General features: G+C 52.8%; 1 protein-coding gene across 1 annotated transcript in view; it reads right to left on the bottom strand.

The window, feature by feature from the left end:
• The window catches only part of RAB11FIP4 (RAB11 family interacting protein 4), an 80,290-nt gene that overhangs the window by 39,847 nt on the left and 17,230 nt on the right, over nucleotides 1-23,213 (bottom strand). The gene's annotated exons all lie outside the window — the stretch shown is intronic.

The following is a 23,213-nucleotide window of genomic DNA, read 5'->3' as shown; positions in this document are numbered from 1 at the left end:
ACACACACACACACACACACACACACACACACACACACACACACACAGCTTTTCAGCCCCCTTGTCTCTGGCTCTCTGCTCTCAACTTCCTTCTCCCCAGTATCTCCCTTGCAAATAAATTCCCAGCTACCTTTCTGTTTACCAGGGCCTGTCTCTGAGGCAAAGCATCCCACTGGGGTTCCCAGACCTGCTGGGGACTCTCCAAAAAGGACAGTATTAGTCAGAGGGGGGCCTCCTGGCAAGGGCTAAAGGTGGGGGGGGAGGCTGGGGTAGTGTGGGTGAGGTGGAAACTCCATCACAGCTGGCCCTCTCCTCCCTGTTTATGCCCTGCAGTTCAGAGATCTATGTGCGCAGGCCACAGGCTGTTGTTTCTCACCCTAGTTTGTGTCCACCCCCACAGTCCCTAAACACCCAGGAGCGCTGTGGCGTACCAGAAAGAGCACTGGCTTTGGAATCGGACAGACCTGGGTTTGAATCCTATTTGCCAGCTGTCAGTCTTAGGACAAGTCATATAACGTCTCAGACTCAGTGTCTTCATCTGTAAAATGGGAATGGCACAGTCTACCTCATGGGTTGTTTTGCACCCTGGCCCAGTGGGTACACTTGATCTTAGGCATTCATCAAAGGTGTGGTGTGTGAATGAGCCCATGCACCCTGGGCCTGCTCTTTCTGCCTTCCCAGCTCCAACCTAAGGCCTTAGCTCAGCTGCCTTAGGTGAGGTTTTAGGGTGGGGCTGAATTCAGGGTTTCTATCTCGGCTTCCCCTTTACCCTTCCGCATCTCATGTTGCCCCTAAGCAGTGTGGGGCTCCAGAAAGCAGGTCACGCGACAGGGTCACGCAGAACCGGGGAAGAGAAGCAGAAACCTAAGGTGATCATTGGCTTTCTCCCAGAGAAGGTCAGTGGAGAGTCAGACCTGGCTTCCCTACCCCCATCAGGGGGGAGCGTGATGGACACGGTCCAGAGCTCCATGGATGGGGGCTGCTAGTGGTCCCTCTTTATTTTTCCCCAAACTGGGGGGGTGGGGAGCATCTCTAGGTATTTGTCCTGAAAAGTAGCATGACAGAGAGGAGTGTCACAAGACATTAGCATCGGACACACTGAGTTGAAGCCTGCCAGTTCTACAATTTGCCGTGGGGAAGTCATGTAATGTTTCAGAGCCTCAGTTTTCCAACTTTATAAAATGGAAACAAGACCTTTCCTCTTCCAGTTGTGAGGTGTAAATGGAATGGTAGAAGTAGTGCCTAGGGGACTTCCCTGGCGGTCCAGTGGTTAAGACTCCGCGCTGCCAATGTAGCAGGCGTGGGTTTGATCCCTGGTCAGGGAACTAAGATCCATATGCCGCGCAGCCAAAAAAAAACAAAAACAAAAGTAGCTATTATAATGCCTCCTGAGCTGCAAGCACTCAATAAATACCAGCTGCGAGTTACTCCCAGTGGCATGAATGAGCCCAAGTCTGACCCAGTGATTAGGTGCAAGAGCTCTGGAGCCAGAACTGAGGGTCATTTCTTGGCTTTACCACATTGTAGCTGGATGACTCCACACAGGTTTAATTCCCAGTGTCTCAGTTTCCTCATCTGTAAGTGGGAGATAATAGTGATACACACTTTAGGATTGGTGTGAAGATGAAGATAATCAGGACCCATAAAATACTTAGAACAGGGCCTGGCTCATAGCAGGTGCTCAATATACAGTAGCCATTATCAATTACCATATGGCAAGAAGCTGGTGAGGAACTAGGCGGAGGATTAGAACCTCAGGAGGATTAGAATTCTCAGGAGAACTGAGGCCACTGACTTTCTGGAGAGGCCCTGTCATCTTCCATAGTATTCAGGGAAGCAGTGATAGTTTTGGGGCGGGCGGGAGGGGGTGTGGGGAACTACTGTTTCTGAAATGGAATGTGGGAACTAAGGGCTCCAGCCCAGACTAGGGCACATGGAGGACTCAGTGTCATCTGATCAAGAGGGGCCTGAGACACAGTTATTAAGCAATATAGTTCTGTCTCTGAGACAGCCCCACCTACGAGGCTGGGACAAGGAGGGTCTTGAGTTAGCTACTCTGGTCCCTTAGCATAGCTGTGTTTTAGATGTCATAGACTCTAACCGTGTTAAGCTAGGAAGACTCTCTGGGTAAGTATCAAAAGTACTTGTCCCCCATGCTATGAATGGTAAGACAGTGGCTCGGAGAAGGCTGGGAATTTGTCCAAAGCCACACAGTGAGATACCAGATAAACAGGGACTGAAACTCAGTCTCCTGACTGCCAGTGCCGGACCCTCTCCTTCCTACTGATGGGGTCAGACAGGCTGGGGGTGGGGAGTGGCAGGGAGGTTACTCCCTCACAGTGCTTGCCTGGTGCTGTGAGTCTCCTAAGGGGTCTGACTTGTCTTATCAAGAGAAAGAACAATCTCATTAAAATCAGAAACCCAGGACTTCCCTGGTGGTCCAGTGGGTAGGACTGCGCTCTCCCAATGCAGGGGGCCTGGGTTCGATCCCTGGTCGGGGAACTAGATCCCGCATGCCGCAACTAAGACCTGGCACAGCCAAAATAAAGGAATATTTTAAAAATAAATAAAGGCTTAAAAAAAAAATCAGAAACCCTCTCCCAGGGAATGTATCCAAGAGTAATTTTTAGACTGCAAGTCCCTCTGATTAATTCTTTTTATGTCAGGAAACTGATTCTGCCATTGTTGATACAAGAATACTCCCATGATGCTGAATGCCAAAGCCAGAGAAAAGCCAACAGAACGCTGACAAGCAGGAGTTAACGATCCTCCAGAAACTTACGGGGGCGGAAAACATATGGTCATCTGGGTGATCCAGGTGAGGGAAGAGATTAGTAAATTCTCTCTGTACCCCGGCTATCTACCTATGTCTACTTTCCTTCTGCTGTCACCACGCAGGAGTTAGCTCAGCATCAGAGGGTGTAAAGAGGCAACGTTTTGTACGTGTTTGGGGCCATATGGAAGGCCAGGCTAAGCATAAAGGGCGTCACTGTAACAGGAAAGAGCTCTCTGAGCATTACCCAGTGTTGACATTAGCCAAACAACGACTCCCAGTCGTTCCCAATCTGCTGCTTGCAACAAACAGAGCCCTTCCACTCCAGCAGGGGCCTGTCCAGGGGGTCTGCACTGTGCAGGGAAGAGAAGGCATCTGGGACCATCCCTTCCTCTGGAAAGCTGCGGTTTGGACAGCACATTACTTCCCATCCTACAGCTACACGCTCTCCCAGGAGCACATATTGGACCAGGCGTGAGCCCCAGAAACATGAGCCCCCTTCCACTGGCAAACACCTCGGGGTTGGTGGCTGTCCTTTGGCCAGGATGCCTTCAGCAGTCTGCCCTGGGGGCTGGGGTCCTGCGTGATGTCTGGCTGGACATGGAGCAGACGGGGCAGGACCAGGTCTTACTGACTCTAGAACTGGGTTGAGTGTTCAGAAAGGCTGAGCTCTATTTTTGTCAACCTGTGCAGACGTAAACAATGGGTTTTCTTACTCACACAAACCCAATAAGAGGGGAAAATGGTGAGAGAACCTCGTTTCCTCTGACTCATCCAATCATCTAAGAGGAGGTGGTGGCAGGTGAGGAGGAAATGGAACAAGGTCTTCTTTGACTTGCATCGGGAGAGGACAAGGAGGGAAAACTTCCCTTTCCTGTACTCTCGGTAACATCAGGTGACTGCAGACCCTTGAGAGCATAAACAAGTCCCCTCTGTTTCAAATGCCTCCCCCCACCCTCCCTACCACCTCCCAGACCTGGCAGCCCACATCGCTGATTTTAGGAGTGAACAGTAAAGCCACAGTTCCACAACTGCACTGCACACTAACCTCACTTGGGGAGCGTAAAAAAGTCAATGCCCAGGTCACACCAAGAGCAAATGAATCCAAGTGGCTGGGGTGGAAGCCAGGCGTTAGACGTTTTTGTTTTTGTTATTGTTTTTTTGGCCGTGCCACGTGGCATGTGGGATCTTGGTTCCCCGACCAGGGATCGAACGTGCACCCCCTGCAGTGGAAGCGTGGAGTCTTAACCACTGGACCGCCAGGGAAGTTCCCCCCCACCCCCCCCAGCCCCCCAGCCCCCCGCCCGCCACCAGCCGTTTTTAAAGATCCCCAGGTGACTGCAATGCAGCAAAGTTTGGGAACAATTGAATATTTTGCCAAAGGCTTGCTGACTACATCAGGAGTTGGAGCGATCGCAGGGCAAGGCATCGTTCATTAATTCATTCATTCCATCATTCATTCACACATATTTAATCACGATCTTCCATGGGTCAGACCCTGTTCCAGCTGGAGATATAGTTGTAATCAATAGTCTCAGTTCTTGTGGCCCTTGCTTTCTAGTGGGGGAAGTCAGACAATGAACAAATAAATGAATGGACGATGTCCATGACACGTGCTATGAAGGAAACCGAAGCAGGACAGAAAGACTTTGGGGGCAGGGGATTATTTTCGCCCTGGATTTAGGCACCAATTTTTGCTTTGGAAAGAGCAGCTGAGCCCCTGCCTGCTGTCCTGGACTTTACCCTGCTGTCTGGCTAAAACAGCTTTCCCTTGACAATCAGTCCTCAAGGTCCTGCCTTCCACCCCTCACAGGGCACCCTGCTTACCTCTTTCCCTTAAGCTATTTCTTTAGGTGGAGCCTGGCATCCTCGGCGCACAATGGTCTCCACTCCTTCTCCCCCTTTGTCAGCAGTAATATCAGACACAGGGCCTGTGCGAGGCCAGTGATCCACCAAGGATCATTTATGTGCAACCCACAGATGGATTTTAGGCTTATGAATTGAGTTAGAGGTCGTGTGGAACCCCAAACTCAGAGTCCGAGGACCTGGATTTGAGGCTTGGCTCTGCCACTTATAGGCAAAGGGCAAGTCACTTTAGCTCACCAAGCCTCACTTTCCTCTTCAGTCAAATGGAGAGAGTACAACTTTGTAAGGCTGGGCTGTGCATTAAAAGAATGTCAAAAACTTTTGGAAAGTGTTTTGCAAATAAGGGAACTCTTTAGAAATTAATATCATCTAGGCCGATATAGACATGAAATCACAGCACATTAAAGCTGGAAGGGATCCCATTTTACAAATGGAAAACTTATGCCTAGAGAGAAGAAATGACTTACAGTCACAAAGCTTACTAATGGCAGAAGGGTCCACACTGACCCCAGAAAGGGGTGGTGGTTGAGAGTAGACTGGGGATGCTGTTTGAGTATCAAACATTTTGCCTCCTCTGTCCATTAGGCAAACTCCTATTCATCCTTCAAAACCCCACTCAGGTGTGAACTGCCATGTGAAGTCTTCCCCTCTCCTTCATTGAGAGTAAATGTCTCCTTGGCTTCATGATCTCCATGCCTCAAACATAAATTATGCTGCTGTGAGGAACACAATGTATTGTCGGGATTGGCCTCCTGTCAGGCTCCCTACTGTACTGTATGCAATTCCATATATACAATGGACTATTACTCAGCCATAAAAAGGAACAAAATTGGGTCGTTTGTAGAGACGTGGTTGGACCTAGAGACTGTCTCATACAGAGTGAAGTAAGTCAGAAAGAGAAAAACAAATATCGTATATTAACTCATATATGTGGAATCTAGAAAAATGGTACAGATGAACCGGTTTGCAAGGCAGAAATAGAGACACAGATGTAGAGAACAAACGTATGGACACCAAGGGGGGAAAGCGGGGCGGGGGTGGTGGTGGTAGTGGGATGAATTGGGAGAGTGGAATTGACATGTATACACTAATATGTATAAAATGGATAACTAATAAGAATCTGCTGTATAAAAAAGAACTAAAATTTAAAAGAAAAGAAATATTGGGCTTCCCTGGTGGCGCAGTGGTTGAGAGTCCGCCTGCCGATGCAGGGGACGTGGGTTTGTGCCCCGGTCCGGGAAGGTCCCACATGCCGCGGAGCGGCTGGGCCCGTGAGCCATGGCCGCTGAACCAGCGCGTCTGGACCCTGTGCTCCACAACGGGAGAGGCCACAACAGTGAGAGGCTCGCGTACCGCAAAAAAAAAAAAAAAAAAAAGAAAAAGAAATATTTATTGCTTCCAAAAATGTATTTTGTGGAGCCCCCATCCTACTGTGAAAGCAAAAATGGGCTCTGTGGTCGAATCAGCAGGCGAAACTCTTGGTTCCCCCTTGGGGACGTCACAGAGCACATGAGCAGGAGAGAGACCTTCCTCGCTTTGTTTGAACCTGGGGTTTTCTCAAGGCTGTCCAGCTTTGGACGGGATCTCTTCTTCTCATTTAACTTCTAACAACAAAAGGACTCGGTGTTGGAAGGAACACGCTTGGGAAAACAATGCACCAGGCTCCCAACATACACTCACACTCACACACACACAACAACATGATGTTATTATCTTCATTTTAAAGATACGAATAGCAAACACCTACAGGACACTTACTGTGCGTGAGGTTCTGTTCTAAGTGCTTCACGTGACATTAACTCATTTAACTTTCACAACAAGCCTATGAGGCAGGTATTATCCCCATTTTACAGATGGGGAAACTAAGGCTCAAAGAGGTTACTCAAAGACATAAAGCCAATAAGTGGAGAGCCAGGCTTCAGACCCAGGGAGCTGATCCCAGAGACTGATGCACCAAAGAAAGGGCGGCTCAGATTTGTAAAATAACTTCCCCAAAGCAACCACAGTGGAACCAAGGCCATTCATTCATGCATTCACTCGTTTATTCATTTATTCAAACAACATTCACTGAGCAGAAACCACAGGCCAGCCACCTGGAAATATAAGAAGGGGATGCAGAGCGCCGCCCTCCCCCCTCCCCCCAGCACCACTGGACACCCAGGGCTGTGCACTAAGAGGGGTGAGGGTGCCCTGCCAGGCACCGGCACATGTGCACACATGTGTGTGCTGGTTGTGTGAGTCATCAGAGAAGCCCCGCACTCTTGAGATGCTGGGGTCTAAACGCTGCCTCGGCTGCTGTGACAGCTGTGTCCCTGAGCGGCAGTTTCTGTACACAAAGGCTCAGGGAGGGTTGTGGGATTCTGTACCAGCTCTTTCCACTCCCCACAGGAGTGCGGAGGCTGTTTAAAATGAGTCCCAAACACAAGCCCAGGCTCCTTTCTCGGTTTTACAGCTTGGCAGCCAGGCTGCCCTCTCTGTTGGGTCACCGCGACCCTGCCCAGAGCTGATCTGGGCTGTAGCCTGCCCACCGCCTGCCCTCATCTGTTCTCTGGCAGGGTGGGGCCCCGAGGCCCTCTGAGCCCCCCTCTCCATGGTCACGGCCCCTCTTCACAGTCCTGTGAGCTCTCCCTGCATCTCTGTTCTCAGCCGGCACTTAGGACCTGCACCAGGGATGCTCCAGGGTGAAGGTTATTAATCTCGGGAATTTAGCCGGCTCCTGAGAGGAGAAAAACTTAGAAAAGGCTGGGAGTGGATGCACACAACCTTACATCTTTTTTAAGGTCGGAAGGACATATCCTGAAGGGCCTGTAATTCTACTTGGAAATCACAGTCCCACACAATTTTCTCCTACATTATCTGGAGATTAAAAAAACACCCCAAACCCACAACAAACAAGCCGCCCCATAAATGACAAAAGTAGGGCTGTGGGCTCTTCACGATGAGAGGCCATGAGTGAAGGGGGCTGGGGAGGGCCAGGCTGCCCCTGAATAAACTGGCGGGTTGGGCTCATCTGGAGGCTGGAGCTGGCCTCCCTCTCAGGCACACACACCTCGTTTGTGCCTTCCCTCCTGGGGCCGGGCTCGGCAACGGGAAACCAAAGGCCCTGGCCCCAGGACACTGAGTCAGTGTTTCTCCCACTTAGGGGAAAACCGCAACCTGGAAGGGCTCAGTGGCTGCAGCCAGATGGATTGAAGGAGCCGCTGTGTTCAGGTACAGACACTGGTGAGGCCAAGCCCAGAGGAGGCCAGCGCAGGGGAGGGACGGGCTGCCCTGAGAAAGAAACCTTTCTTCCAGGCCGGGCCCCCTGCTGTCTCACTGGACCACAAGGCCACATTCATGGCCGGGAAGTGCTCGAGCGCCCGGCCAGCCAGGCTCAAGCTTCAGCTCTGCTTCCCATAGCTGGCGTTCAAGTCAATTCCTGCCAGCCTCTGATCACATTTTCGTCAACCAATCAATGCATAACTTTGTTTTATGCGTGTTTGTTTAAAGACACACGTTATTAGATGTTGTTGATTCATTAACGTTGAACTCACAGCCGAAAGCATTATAATTCATGCTTAAACAAAGCTTCCCTAACACGTATTTTCTCCATAAGGTACATCATAGCCCCGCTGCACTTGGGAAAACTAGACGGTACTTCAGTACTACATCTGGGAGTCATTTTAAACAGCGAAATCCACCCCCCAAAAAACACCCACAAAAATGCAAAAAACATGGCACTAAAAAGACTGTTAAAGGGACACTTGTTTACACAATGAGCTAAAAAGTAGAGTCACATCTTGCTCGACCTCAGTTGGGCGACTCAAATTTTCATCTCTGAGCATGTGTGCAAATGAGCACGAAAACGCTGTGAGTATTAATTCGGGGGTTACAAATACATTTCAGCGAGTAAGCAAATTCGCAAATATGGAATCTGCAAAAAATGAGGATCAACTGTATCTGTGTTACGGGGTGACTGAGGGACAGGGTGGGAGCTGAGTGTTAATGAAATAACTCGTGAAGAACACTTACAGATGTAGGCCAGTGGCATAGCAGAGCATGCATCTGACGGCGATTCACAAAAGTACTTAGCACCGTGATAGCTCCATACCTATCTGTATTGCTGCTACCTCTATCACCTGCCGACCGGGTAACTGACACCTTTGCTGTCCCTTGTGCTTTTTCCAGCTAGGGAAGCCCAGAGCCCAGGCTTTTTAAGTTAGTTTCCGGCTGGGTTTGAATCACACCTTTGCCGTTTGCTAGTTGGGAGCCGTCAGGCTAAGTCGGTTCTCCCCCTTTCCATCCAGCACTGCCTCCCCACTGCTCACACGCAACTGACACTGTGCTTAATAGAAGCGACCGGAAGAGACCCGCCTCCTGTCCCCTCCACAGGGCTGCACACCCACCTGTGCAGGTGCCTTAACTGCCTTCTGACCGCTGCAGTACGTGGTTCCCAGATGGACCCCGTTCCTCAGATCCTGGGCGCCGCCCCCTTGAAGGTTCTCTGTCCCTGCGGCCACCTCACGCCCAGCCGCTCTGCATCACCAATGTCCCTTTCTCCACTAGCTCATCTCCATACCAGATTATGCCCTGGCTTTGAAAATCCCTCCCTAAACCCCACAGTGTGGAACTAAATAAACCAGAGCCACGTGGGTCCTCACCTCACTGCAGCACTTGACCCAGTGGACCTGTCCCCTTCACTTTTTCAGCCTGGCTTCTAGGATGCCGGCCCTCCTGGTCTCTTCCCCAAGGAGTGATTTCTCTTTTTCCTAGGGCTCCCAAAGGTTTATGTCCAGCCTGGACCTCTCCTCTGAGGTCCCAACTATTGTATCCAATCATCCGTGGAGGAAGTATACCGAGGAGGGAGTTAGGGATCAACGCAGCAAGGGAAGCAGGACGGGGCAGAGGGAGAGGCGGACAGCAATGCGGTTGTTAATGAGGTCTCAGACGACCCCACAGCTGCTCTGGCGCTGGGATGGCCCTTCAGAGCGGTCCCCCCAAAAAGGCAAGGGGACGAAACCCTCGCATCCCCACATGGACCAGTCGTGGGATGCAGGATGCCCCCAGGAAGGGTCTGTAATCTTGGGCCTTGGCCGCAGCCTGGGGAGGGCCTGCTGCGGCCGGCGCTCCTGGCAGATGGGAGAACGAGGGAGGGGCTCTGACCTAAAGGGGATCTGGACGCACATCGCTGCATGTGAACGTCTTCAACTCACCCTCCAGTGGGCATCTTGAGTCACATATCCACAACCAACTGCTGAATTTCCCTCCGAACCCACTGCCTCCCTCAATCCCCCTCCCAACCCTGCAGCCCAGCTCAGCACAGGGCACCAGCATCCACCCGGGAGCCCAGGTGAGAACCGCAGGCTGGTCCTTCAAGACTCCTTCCTCCCTGAAACATCAGCCAAGCTCACTTCTTCTCACCACCCAACCCACCTGCCTGTCAGCGTCCTTGGCCAAGCTGCCACCACCTCTTCCCTGGACGAACGCACAGCCACTTTACTGGCCACCTTGATGCCAGCGCTGTCTTGACACCCGCCCCCCTCCGCCCACCCCCGGGTATCTCTTTAAAACACCAAGTAGGTCTTGTCACTTCCCAAGGGAAAACCTTCACCTGGCCTCCATGACACCCAGGATAAACCGTATACTCCCCCACCCCGTCCCTCCCGGCCCCTTCCTCTCAGGCGCCTCTGCCCCATCCACCTTCCAGTCCCCCCCGTCTCCATCGCCGGCCACGGTGGCCTTCTTGCCAGCTCTCAAATCAACCAAGCTCTTTCCTGCCTCAGGACCTTTACACTTCCCTGCTTTTGGCCCCCCCCCCCCCTCACCCCCCTCCCTCCCCTTTTGCCCCCAGTCCCCTCTAGAGAGAACCCCCCCCCCCCGCTCACTCCCTCCCCTTCACTCTCTGTAATTTCTTCGAAGCACTTCTCTCTCTTTTTTTAAAAGTACGTATTTATTTAGGCTGTGCCGGGTCCTAGCCGCGGCACGCAGGCTTCCCAGCTGCGGCATGTGAACTCCGTTGCAGCATGCATGTGGGGTCTAGTTCCCCGACCAGGGATCGAAACTGGGCCCCCTGCATTGGGAGCGCGAAGTCCTACCCACTGGACCGCCAGGGAAGTCCCGTCAAGGCACTTCTCTTTGGCTGCATTTACATTACTGACAATTTTCCTGGGTATGGTCTTGCCTTCTCCCCTTAGAATAAAGCTCTTGGAGGCAGGGACCAGTTGGATCTCCAGTGCCCCACACACAGCTTGGAATGAGTGCATGGCTGAGCCTTGTCAGGAAACGGGACCCATCCGGGGTGGGTGGGAGGCCTGGAGGTGGAGACGGTTGGGTGCACACAGTGGAGGTGTCAGGGAAGCTCTTGGGACGATTAGCAGGACTCGGCCTTCAAAGCCCAGCCTGGTGCAGCCAGTCCCCTGTGCTTGCCCCCCGCCCCCCAGGGCGGAATCCGCTGCCCCCTCCTGGGGTACAGCTGGAGCATGCATCGCTGTGGGTCTTTACATCCTCGTAGGCTGAGCTCCTCCAGGATGGACTGGGTTGTCTCTCCACCAGCCCGCCCCAGGGCAGCTCTCAGCCAAGGTCTGGGGACTCGGCCTCCGGTGAGTGGACTTTTTCCTGCTTTGTGACTCAGCGTTTGAGGGCTTAAGCCAAGGAGCCCCACCACCTGGCACGGCCAACTGCTTTCGGACACAAGTCTGGACCCAGCCAGCAGGGCGCACTGCCTGCCGTCTCAGGTGCCAGGCGAGGGGCCGGCCAGCTGGACGGTAACCGGGTGGCAACTCTCATCTTCACACCTGGCACTGCTTCTGTCGCCCAGACCTCAGCTCGGTCCGTCAGCTCCCCGGCTCCTGTCAGAGCCCGCTCAGGGCAGGACTAGGACACGGCTGCCTCTCTCCTCTCCAACAGACCTGACTGTGGGTCCCAAATCCACCACTTCCCAGTTGGGAGACCTCAGGCAACCTGTTTAACAGCGGAGCCTCAGTCCCATTAGCTGTAAAATGGGAATAAAATTGTATCTGTCTCGTGCGGTAAGGTCTCTAAAGCGCTTGCTTCCCACGACCTCAATATGAGTGTGCTTGTCATTACTACCCTGGCATTGAGTTTCGTGCACAAATATTACAACCCTGGACACTTTTTAAAAAGTCTCGTCTCCCACAGACATACTCTTGTCACACATAATTTTAACACATTTGCTTCAGCTTTTAACGCGGGCTAATAGAAGTATGACACTCTGGGCCTTAGTGTTCACATCTGAGAAATGGAGGTAAAAGTACCTACCCCAAGATTGCTAAGAGGATCTCTCAATGACAGGTTTCTAGCACCTAGCAGAGTGGGTGGCACATTGTAGGTGCTTAAGGAATGTTGGCCCCATCCTGCCCCGCGCCTGCCTACCTGCTTCCCTCCATTGGATCATGGGCGCGATGTTTCCTATCCCCCCTTCTGCCACGCCTGTCAAACCCAGGAAGAAGCTTATTCCCCTGCTGTGGTTTTCTGGGCCCAATACTTGGGCTCCTCCTGCTTCCCTACTTGTTTTTTGAACTCTGATCTCTGTCTTATGGTTTGAGTGCATCTTGTACCTCACGCTGTGAGCACCTCCAGGCCTCCAAGGTAACAAGTGAAAGAGCATCAATGGCCCCTGCAGGAATAAGTGCACCAAGTGGGTAGACCAGAAAGCCAGGACAGGGCTGGCGTCTATGGCCATGGGAGCTGGGCCTGCGGGGCTACACTCACGATGCAGGTGCCTGAGGACACCAGGAGCGCTTTCCAAGTCTGGGAGACTGACTGCTCTTGGAGTCTGATACCCCAGGGAGGTCACAGCCACTTTGGAAGTAGTGGTAGTGTGACCTCTGATAACGTCTTGAGGTCACATGAGCCTACAAGGGCATCTGTGCGTTTGTGTCAGCCATGTGGTGTAGCTGAAAGAGCAGGAAGGCAGTTGGGTGGAGGTTTGAATCCCAGCTCTACCACTGAGTACATATGTCAGCTCAGGTAAGACCACCTCTCCCACCTGGTCTCCATTCTCTCATCTCAGAGTTGTCTAGGGGATCAAACAAGACAACATTTGTTTAGCTTCTAGTTGGACCTGGTCACTGTGCCAGACTGCCTTCATGATGGACGTGCTGAAATTAAAGTAATAAGAATCCTTTCCTTCGTTTAATGTATCAAGAAAGGCCTTTCCTTATATCCCAAGTCAAATGATTTCATTTTTCTCTCCCCTAGAGATCGCCTAGCACATCTTAACCTTCTCACACCATCACCACTCCATTTGGAATTGCGTATTTGTGTAATTAACTGATGGCCTTATTACCCCTCCCAGACTGAAAGCGCCAGGAGGGACCATTTGACCCCAGACCTCAACACGGACCCGGCCCATCGTGTGCACTAACTATTAGGTGAGCTAGTGAATGAACACATCTGCCAGTACCGAGCATGGTGCCGCAAGCATAACACTGTACACACCTAATGTTCACGACAACCCTGAGAGGTAATAAGACTAAAAGTTAACACTTACGAGGGGGACTTCCCTGGTGGTCCCGTGGTAAAGAATCCACCTTCCAGTGCAGGGAATGTGGGCTTGATCCCTGGTTGGGGAACGAAGATCCCACATGCCATGGGGCAACTAAGCCTGTGTGCCACAACTACTGAGCTCGTGCACCTCAACGAGAGAGCCTGTGTGCCGCAAACTACAGAGCCCATGCGCCCTGGAGCCCATGCGCCACAACGAGAGAAAACCCGCACGCCACAACTAGAGAGAAGCCTGCTTGCTGCAACAAAGAGCCCGCACGCTGCAACTAAGACCCGATGCAGATCAAAATAAATTAATTAATTAAAGGAAAAAAAATCAGAAAAACACTTACGAGGGCCTTACTCTGGGCCAGGCACTGTTCTAGGAGTTCCACACATATTAGCTCATTTGATCCTTCATAGTCCTACCAGGTAGATGTGTACACGTGAAGCTAATGAAACAAACGTCTAGGACACTTATGTGCTCCGGAGGGGCCCTGCCAGTGTGTTCAGACGGTCATGTGCTTTGTAAAGTGTGCAAAAGGAAGCTACAACAAGATCCTTCACCTTAAGGATGACTCCACACATTGTAAGAGCTTCAGGCCCCACAAAATCTGGATGCTCCAGAGCAGAGGCACTACTCTTCCCATTTCACAGATGAGAAAACTGAGGTTCAAAACAGTTAAGTGACCTGCCCAAGGACATTCAGAGCCAGGATTTGGATGCAGGCCTGCCTGCCTGCCTCTCAAGCCCTTCCACTCTGCTGCAGGCCTCTCGAGTCTAGGAAACGGAGCCCTGGACAGTGGTGACATGTGTCTGCCCAAGGGCAGCTTCGCAGCTGTGGGTTCTGAGCAGAGGGAGGGAGGGATGGAAGGAAGGAGGGAAACAGAAGCTCTGATCAGAAGGGTCCCAAGTCCAGAGCCCAGAGCCCTGAGCCCCAGCACTTGGCGGCAGAATCCTTGTTAATCCTACCATCTCCTCTACCCACCCCCTTGTGACCCAAATCTACTGTTTGCTTTTGCAACTCCTGAAAGCACTGAGAGCAAACTGCAATGAACCGGCCCAGCTCACCCCAAATAAACCTGCTCTCTGTCCCCTTCCCCTTTCTGGGCCCCTCCATCCACACGGCAGGGCCCAGCCCGTCTCTAATGCCAGGCTAAGGCAAACAAGAGCTGGTACGTTCTGCCCTCGAGGGCAGGCCTCCCCTGGCTGTTTTGCAAAGGGCCGGTTTCAGCTGCCCGGGCATTCAGTTACCTTCATTAGAATGGGCCCTGAGAGCTGGCCGGGCACTGACCGCTCAGGGCAGATTCTATCACAGCAGGGAGGAAAGAAGAGAAAAAGAGTGGTAATGGAGCTGCCTTTCCCCTGGCCACTGAGAGGGAGAGGGGTGGGTGGTGGAAAGAGGGGGGCCCAGTGCCTGCCAGGCCCGAGGCCAGGCCCTCCAAAGGCTTGAATGGCCTTGCTCAGTTCCTGAGTCCTCAGGGCAACCAGAGAGGTACTGCAGAGCCGTTTCTGAAGGTGGGCACCAGCCGGATGCTGGGCCAAACTTCCCAATTCAATCAGAACCACTCAGATGAGAACTGTCAGAGAAAGACTGAGGGTGGCAGTGGGGAAGGGGAACGCTGGGAAGAAACCACTTTCCAAACACCAGAAAGCTCGAGGCAGAGGTTCTTTTAAGGACACCTGGACTTTACTTTCTTTCCCAGACAAGGAAGTGGCACAAGGACCAGGAAAACATTCTCTTAGACCAAAATGCAGAGGTTTTAAGTGCAATTTCTTCCACCAGAAATTGAAAGTAAGCTCTGAGTACAGATGGGCATTGCCATAACCAAAACTGAGCTTTCGAGATTGAGGGTGTTCGTGTCCCCAGAAGCCTCTGTCCCCGTGAGGGACTTCTGGGACAAAGGTGGCTCTGTACGGCCACTTGGTTTCCAGAGACTCTGCGTTCCTGGCTAAAGGAATTGATAATCTATCCTAACCCAGAGTGTGTGAGTGAGCAGTTGGAGGCATGGGGAGCGGTCCTTCCTGGCCAATCCGTAATCCACCAGCAGAGCTGCAGTTAGCAGGCAGGGCTGGGAAGGCTGTAGACTCCCAGGCAGGGACTATGTGGGACAAGGGTTGAAGCCCAACCAGTTTTGCTGCTTGGTGGCTGTGCGACCTTAGGACAGTCTCTTAACCTCTCAGCATAATTTTCTCAGCCTGTAAAATGTGCATAATCATAGTGGACATGTCTATAGACCTTACTATGTGCCAGATCCTAATGAAGCACATACAGATGAAGCACTTCATCTGTATTAACGCATCGAACCCTCACAACACCTCAGGAAGGAAGCCTGGCTTCCTCAACCTACAGGTGAGGAAACAAAGGCACCAGCTGGTGAAGAAACATGTCGAGGAGCCAAAACTTGCAGATGCAGGATTCGATCCCAGGCTGCCTGGGTCCAGGGTGCATGTGCTTATCCATGACAGGATCCTGCCTATGTCCCCTTCACCTGGGACCTACTGGTGTCAGGTGTGCCTCATAAGTGATGCTTTCAGTGAAAGCAGATGAGTCAGGGGCTGGGATTTTTTAAATTTTATTTTATTTTTTTATTTTTTTTTGCGGTACGCGGGCCTCTCACTGCTGTGGCCTCTCCCGTTGCGGAGCACAGGCTCCGGGCGCGCAGGCTCAGCGGGCATGGCTCACGGGCCCAGCCGCTCCGCGGCATGTGGGGTCTTCCCGGACCGGGGCACGAACCCGTGTCCCCTGCATCGGCAGGCGGACTCTCAACCACTGCGCCACCAGGGAAGCCCCAGGGGCTGGGATTTTGATGCAGGAGAGGTGCAGAGCACAGGGCTGGGGCTTTTGGCCCAATGGGGAGAGTCCACAGCAATGTTTCCAAACTTTGGTCAGATGACCTTGCTGAGGGTGCAGACCCCCGGGTCCACCCCAGCTCCTGAGTCAGGCACCAGGGCCCAGGGATCTGCACTTCACGTGGAAACACTGGCTGAGGGGTGAGGTCTCTGGAGAACTACCCTTAATTCCTCCCTGGCTGCAGCGGTCATAGGTGGCAGGGGAAAGACCTCAGACCCCAGAGTCAGGAGGACCATGTTCCAGCCTGGCCCCAACTCACCACTGGGGAAATCCAGGACCCTGTGTGGTCTGTTTCCCCATCTGCTGTGAGATGAAAGCATCGCACCAGACAGTCTCCATGGGCTCTGCCCTCTGAAATGCTGCAGTTCTGAGCCTATGGGGCCCTGGCTGAGAAGATCCAAACTCGCCCACCCCACCCCGTTTCTCTACTCTCCGTAACGAGGCTGCAGCGCTAAAGTTTCCTTTTGATTCTGGGCTCCCAGAGGGAGGAATAAAAATAAAATAACCATGACAGTGACAGCTGCTCTGTCCCGAGTGGGCCCACACGGGGGGAAGAGCGCCACCAACCGTGGCCAACTTCTGCTGCTTGATGAGGCCGGGAGGGCTAGGGAGTCCCCATGCTGCAGCACAGTTCTCCCCAAAGCCACCAAACACACACGTGGCACGGCCATTGAGCCCGTGTGTCTGGTAGAGGAGGAGAGAGGTACGTGTCAGCAGCCCCCGGCCCTGCAGGTTCAGGATGTGCCTGCTGGGGACCTAGGCTGGTGTTCCGGAGACTCCTGAGGCCATGCCACGTGACGCTGAGCCCCCAGTGACCCCGACTCACTCTGATCCTGTACCCACACCCGCCAGGCCCAGCCTGCGGCTCTGTCCCCTTCATCCCACTCAACCTGCACACCCCCTGAAGCCGGGGAGTGCCACTGTGCCCACTTTACAGATAAGGGAACTGAGGCCGGAGAGGCTGCAGGGTCAGTGTGAGGCAGCACAGCTGACAAGTGGCAGGGCTGGGGCTCAGACCCCGCCCACCTGGAGTCCCTCGCTCTCCACGAAGCTGAGCTGCTTCTCAGTGGGTGTTCATCACACAACGGGATGAGGCCCCAATGTGCTTGCGCCTCCAGCTTTGGTGGGTTTAGCTTTCTTGGCTTCAAGGACGGTTTGCTGGAATCCGGAGCTAGCACTCAGCAAAGTAAGAGCAGAGCAGAGGCAGGCTTACTGATCAAAGCCCAGCTGAGGTTTTGGTTCAAGGACCAAGGTGTGGGGGTAGCACCTCTAAATGCCCAGGCATCAACTGGGAGTTGGCGTCAGGGAACTAAGTGTTGGGTCAGGCTTTGCAACCAGCCAGCTCTGGGACCTTGGGACAGTGCCCTTCTCCCCTGTGCCTCACTGGGGCGGTTCCAAGGCCTTAAATGCTTCCCTGCACATTTCCAAGCCACTAACCCCAGACCCTCTCTAATGTACACCCATCCACACACCGGCCAGGGCCACCTGAACCTTATGCCCTTCCTCTCACCAAGTCTTACTTACAAACACAAGCAATAAAACAGCTTATGGGTCCAGTGATAAGACTGAGAAGGGTGATTCCCAAACTTCTCTGCACATTAAAATCACCTGAGGAGCATTTAAAACTCTCCACGTCCAGGCCAAACTTCAGGCCAGTGGAATCTGGATCTGGGCATGGGACCCAGGCACCAGCACATTTTAAAGTCCCCAGGTGATTCTCGCTCGCAGCCGAGCTCGAGCCCCAGTGACCGGCAGGCGCGCACCTCAGACTTCAAAAGAGCATGTGAATGAGCCACTGCTGTCTTGTTAAAAATGCAGATTCTGACTCAGCTGGTCTGGGTTCAGCCTCAGAGCCTGCAGTTCTAACAGGCTCCCAGGCGCCATCCCTGGACCACACTACCAACAGAAAGGACCTGGAGTGTTGGGGACACAGTTTGCTCCTGAGGGGAAGACAGGGTTCCCTGGCCAAGTCACATCACCCTCTTTGACAGTCCCGAGGGACATCAGTGCATCAAACTGAGGTATCTTACACCCACTTATATCTGATTGGTTGGGCGGCTCACGGCAGTGCCGGGCATCCTGGTGGCGGTTCTTATCAGTGGGTGTTATCAGTGCATCTTAGGGACCGGCTGAGGGCTCTGTGGAGAGGATGGAGGTGCAGACAGTGATCTGAGTCAAAGGCCAGGCCTAGGCTCGTGTGTGTGGAGCGGTCCTTCTGCCTCACTTCCACACCTGCTCCTCTGTGGCAAATGGCCTTAGGGTACTGCTCAGACAGGTGGGGCTGGGGAGCTGGGGATGGTGGGGTGCGTGAGGTGGGTGAGGGAGCTGCCGGGGGTTACCCGGGCTGCAGTGGATGGGGGTGCGTGGGTAGGGACCACGGGTGTGTGGGGTCTTGGGTGGGGAGCCGTGGGCAGTGAGGGCTCAGCACTGGGTTTACAGCAGAGCTGTTCTTCACGAGTCGTGTGTGCTCCCTCCTGTGAAGTGATAAAAAAAAACATACGCGATTTTGCTTCCGTGAAAAAACAGTCCCGGAGAGAAAGCCACCTGCTACTGCCAGTCATGGAAAGTGAGAAAAAATGAAGGGGTCCAAGAAATTCATGGTTCTTTGCCAGAAAAGAGAAGTGAAGTAGTAATATTTATAGCCACCAATGTTTCTAGCGCTCTGCTTTCTGTCAGCCTCCACCACATCCTAACTAATGCCACGGGCTTCGACTTGGTCTCCCCGAATCCTCACACCGAGCCTGAAGAAGAGAGCACCAGGCTCGTGCCCAGTTCACAGACAAGGAAACTGAGGTCCAGAGACGTGACAGGACATGCCCAAAGTCTCACTAGGAAGGGGTTGAGCCGGGATTCAGACCCAGGTCTTTCTGACCCCAACGTCCATGCTCTCAACGTGAAGCTCCACACTCCTTCCACGGACAGCAGACACTGACCACCTACCACAGGCCGGGTCCTAAATTAAGCATTTTAAATAATTTTTTTTTTTTAAACAACAGAGAGCCCAATAAGCCAAGACACCGAACATGAGTCTCCAACGCGCTTACTCTTCCACCAGACCCAAAGGCTACTTTTTCTTTTTTTTTTTTTTTTTTTTGGCCGTGCCACATGTTTTGCAGGATCTTAGTTCCCCCACCAGGGATCGAACCCGTGTCCCCTGCACTAGAAGCATGGAGTCCTAACCACCAGACCGCCAGGGAAGCCCCAAGACTGCTTTGGACCCCAAAGCCGAACTTGAAGTGTTCCACCCCATGCCCCGAGCCGGCATTAGCACACCAGTCTGCCCTAGCCCAGCCTGGGCCTGTTCTGGGAAGGCGGCCGGCAACCATCCTGCCCAGGATTTCCTCCCTCCTGGGGGAGGAAGCTGCCACCATGTTCCAGTCCACTCTGGGCCCTTCCATCCGGAGCCTTGCTCTGTACCTGGCACCATGCAGGCTCTGGGCACCCCAAGCGGGTGCAGTGAAGTGCCAACCCCTCCTCTGCCTAGAACAGAGGAGCCTGGCTGGGACAGAAGGAACCTTCCCTGCCATGGGGGCGGGGTTGGTGTGGAAGGGGGAGGCTGTTTCCAGTGGGGTTTGGGGGAGAGGGCTGGGAAAGGGTTCAGGCGTGGCAACTGAGCTCTCCCCAAAATGGTTAGTGCTGCAGATAGAGCAGAAGGGAATTCTAGGGGAAAGAACGGCATAGGCAAAGCCTAGGAGTAGGGAGGGCAGGCAGTGTTCCAGAAATACTGGGCAAATCAATCAAGCATGAGAGGGGGAAGGGCAGAAAGGTTTTGGTCAAAGTGACCAAACATTCACCAGGACCTAGGAGGTGCCAGACGCCAGGGGACAGGGATGAATGACAGACAGCCTTTGGCCTCCTGAAGCTCAGAATCTAATGATAAAAAAACTATAAGCCAAGCATTTTATCCTCATTTTACTAATGGAGACACTGGCCCCAAAGAGGTTAAGCCCAAGACGATACAGCCCATCCATCTCAGAGGCAGGACTCCTCTCCCAGGGTCCTGCACAGCCGGAGGGTACTTGTAGACCTCTGGCAGCTGGCTTTGGGGAGCAGGGACTTGGAGGAGGGTAGGACTGAAGAGGTGACACAGAGGAGGGGGGCAGGAGACACCAGAGGTGGTAGATTGGACACAGGAAGTCAACAGAGAGGCTGTTGCAACAGTCAGACGACCAGGATGAGGGCCAGGACCAGGACTGTCATGTTCAGCTGCACAGGTTGTGCACTGCACAACTCCCAGAGGCGCCATTCCCATGGACTACAGAGAGCTTAGTCCTCCTAGAAGTTGTGTAGCACAGGGACCCTCCTAGTAGATAGAGGGACCAGACTCACACGTGATGGTGTATGTTGCCACGAGCCTTTTGGTCCCTGCGTAACAGTTGCTGACCAAACCCACACTGTTATCACAAGGCCACATTCTGCTTCCTCTGGGGAAGCAGTGGCAGCTATGCCCCAAACACACTTCAAACACATTTCGCACCACACTCTGGGCTACCCACAGGGCCCACCAGTTCCGCATTTCTGTAACAAAGATGCTGGTGCATGAAAGGTTCCCAGAGCAAAGAAGGCTGGCAAGTGCCTTCACCTCCTGCCGGGGTCCCACGTGAGCATTCGGAAGGCTCTCAGAAGTCCTGCAGCCAAGAAGCTGCTCATCTTTCCTTGATGAGTTTCCCAGACTCCCTCTCAGAGGAGCCCCCTTTCTTTCTTTTTTTTTTTTAATTAATTTTTACTGGAGTATGGTTGCTTTACAATGTTGTGTTAGTTTCTGCTGTACAGCAAAGTGAATCAGCCGTAGGTATACATATATCCCCTCTTTTTTGGACTTCCTTCCCATTTAGGTCACCACAGAGCACTGAGTAGAGCTCCCTGTGCTATACAGTAGCTTCTCACTGGTTATCCTTTTTATACATAGCAGTGTATATATGTCAATCCCAATCTCCCAGTTCGTCCCACCACCCCTCCTTCCCTCCTTGGTAACCATAAGTTTGTTCTCTACATCTGTGACTCTATTTCTGCTTTGCAAACAAGTTCATCTGTACCATTTTTCTAGATTCCACATATAAGCGATATTATACGGTATTTGTCTTTCTCTGGAGCACATTTTAGCAATCCTGGCACAGTCCTGCACAGGGAGGCTGGGTGTGGCCAGCCTCCTTCACCAAGCAAAAGGCTTTAGGACCCTCTTTGTGCAGGTCAGAGGCCACGTTCAGGCTCCAAAAGTAGTAGGAATGGGCTGGGGGAATTCTTCTGCCTTCTCTCCCCAGCCCAGGCCTCATCTCAGCTCCTGGAATACTTAGTTTCCTTTCTTTCTGTAAAAGATTGTCCTCCAGCAATGCAGATCCTCCAGATGAGTTGCCTTTGATTCTAGGCAAACCCCTCAGGGCAAATGAGTCCCTCTGGTCCTTTCTCCCAGGTTGCGGGGGTGGGGGAGGAAAGTGAAGAGAGGCCCGGGAAACTTGAGAAGCCTCAGGAAAAGTGGATGCAGAGCTGCTCTCTGTGGTATCTGGGGTCAGATAGGTGCAGATTAAAGTCCTGGCTCTGCACCCTGCAGTCCTGAGACCTTGGGCAAGCGACTTAATTGCTGTCTGAGCCTCAGCTTCCTTACCAGTAAAATGGGTCTAATGGTACCTACTTGGCAGGGTTGGTCTGAGTAAACAAGACAGGGGTGTGGTGGTGATGAGAGATTAGATACGTAAACTGCCTGAGCAGGGCTGACATTCCATCTGTCCATCCCCAGCCCTGTCTTGCGCCTGATTCATGCTGAGACCTGGGGCCAACTGGAAGGGCCTCCTGGTGCTGGGACTGGAGATATCTGAGGGCCAGAGAGAGATGGGCTGGATAAAGAAAGATTGGATAGACAGGGACAGAGAAAGAGAGAGGGGACAGAGAAAGAGAGAGCGCACAGGCAGAGAGACAGAAAAACAAGTTAAGAGAGAAGGGGTCCTGGTGGGGGGTGGGGTGGTGGTGTGTGTGTTGGGGGCACCGTGCTGCTCCCTCTGGGTCTGTCTCCCTCCTCCGCCTTCCCACCCTCTCCTTCAACCTGCCCCCCAGAAAGTGGGGTGCGGGAACTGGCAGTGCCGCCCGGAATTGGGCACCCTCTAGAGGAGGGGAAGCGGCGGGGGGGGGGGGGGCCTAGGTACGCCTCAGGGAGGGGGCAGGGGTCATGGCCCAGAGCTGGGGTCCCTCAGGGAGGGGCGGGGGTGCGGCCTGCTTGTTCCTATACCTCCCAGAGAGGCGAGCTCCTGACTCCAGGAAGGCCCTCATTCAGCCAGTCCGCGAACACTGACCAAGTAACTCACTCAGGCCCAGGACTGGGCTGGGCAGAGCGAGCAGTGAGGCTGGTCCCTGCCCCTGGGAGAGAACAGTCTAGACAGAGGGAAACGTGGAAGCCACTGGGGCCCACCCTCCAAATTCCCATTCTTGAACTGCTGGTCCTAGTGACCAACCAGAACAAAATGCTTGCTATCCAAATTTTGACGAAGCTTCCCTTCTTCCCCCCGTTCTGTGAATTCTGCCACCCCTGCTGAGTCAGCACATAGCCCCTTCCCAGCAGCCCTCCAAACACAGGCTGGACTCAGGGTAAACATTCCCTGATCCACTCCCAATAGCCAAGCCACCCTGTGCCCCCCTCCCCACACCGGTGGTTCTTCCTTTGTTTATTCCTCCTGCAAAGAAACCCCCTCTTGCCTCAGCCTTGAGATGCTTGGAGATCTTACCGTGAGAGCTTCCTCCGTACTGCCATGGCCCCCTCCTCCTATTTCAAGAGTTTCTCCCCTCACCGGCCAGCTTGGAATAATCTTTTCAATTAGTCTCTCCTTATTAAATTCGAACTCCCCCCACGCCCCCCACCCCCGCCACCGAACTCATTTTTTGTTGTTGTTGACATCTGTGAAATTATTTACAATAAAAGACATTCATAGTTGGACTAATAAAATAAAAAATAAGCCCGACAGAAAAAGCAGGTAAATGAGTAAATTGAAAGTTGACTCACCATTAGCTCTAAGTTTTCTAACTACCAAGACAAAAATGGGAAAGCAAGGTTAGTTATAACGCAATTCTTATTATCCGATGAGAGAAGGAAATCATTTCATCAGGAAAGACTTTTTTTTCTGGTGCAAAATCCTAAAAGGAATGTATTAGATCAAAGCGTGCAAAATGGCAAATTGGATAAGGTTTCCAGCAGCAATTTTAAGGAGGCTGAGGAAATATTCTGTTTGGCCTTACACTGAGCCAAGGGAA

The sequence above is a fragment of the Monodon monoceros genome, unplaced genomic scaffold, assembly GCF_005190385.1.
Source record: "Monodon monoceros isolate NGI ecotype Baffin Bay Population unplaced genomic scaffold, NGI_Narwhal_1 Super_Scaffold_9, whole genome shotgun sequence".
Taxonomy (NCBI): domain Eukaryota; kingdom Metazoa; phylum Chordata; class Mammalia; order Artiodactyla; family Monodontidae; genus Monodon; species Monodon monoceros.
Note: the sequence above shows the minus strand (reverse complement) of the source record. Positions and strands in the feature narration are given on the sequence as shown.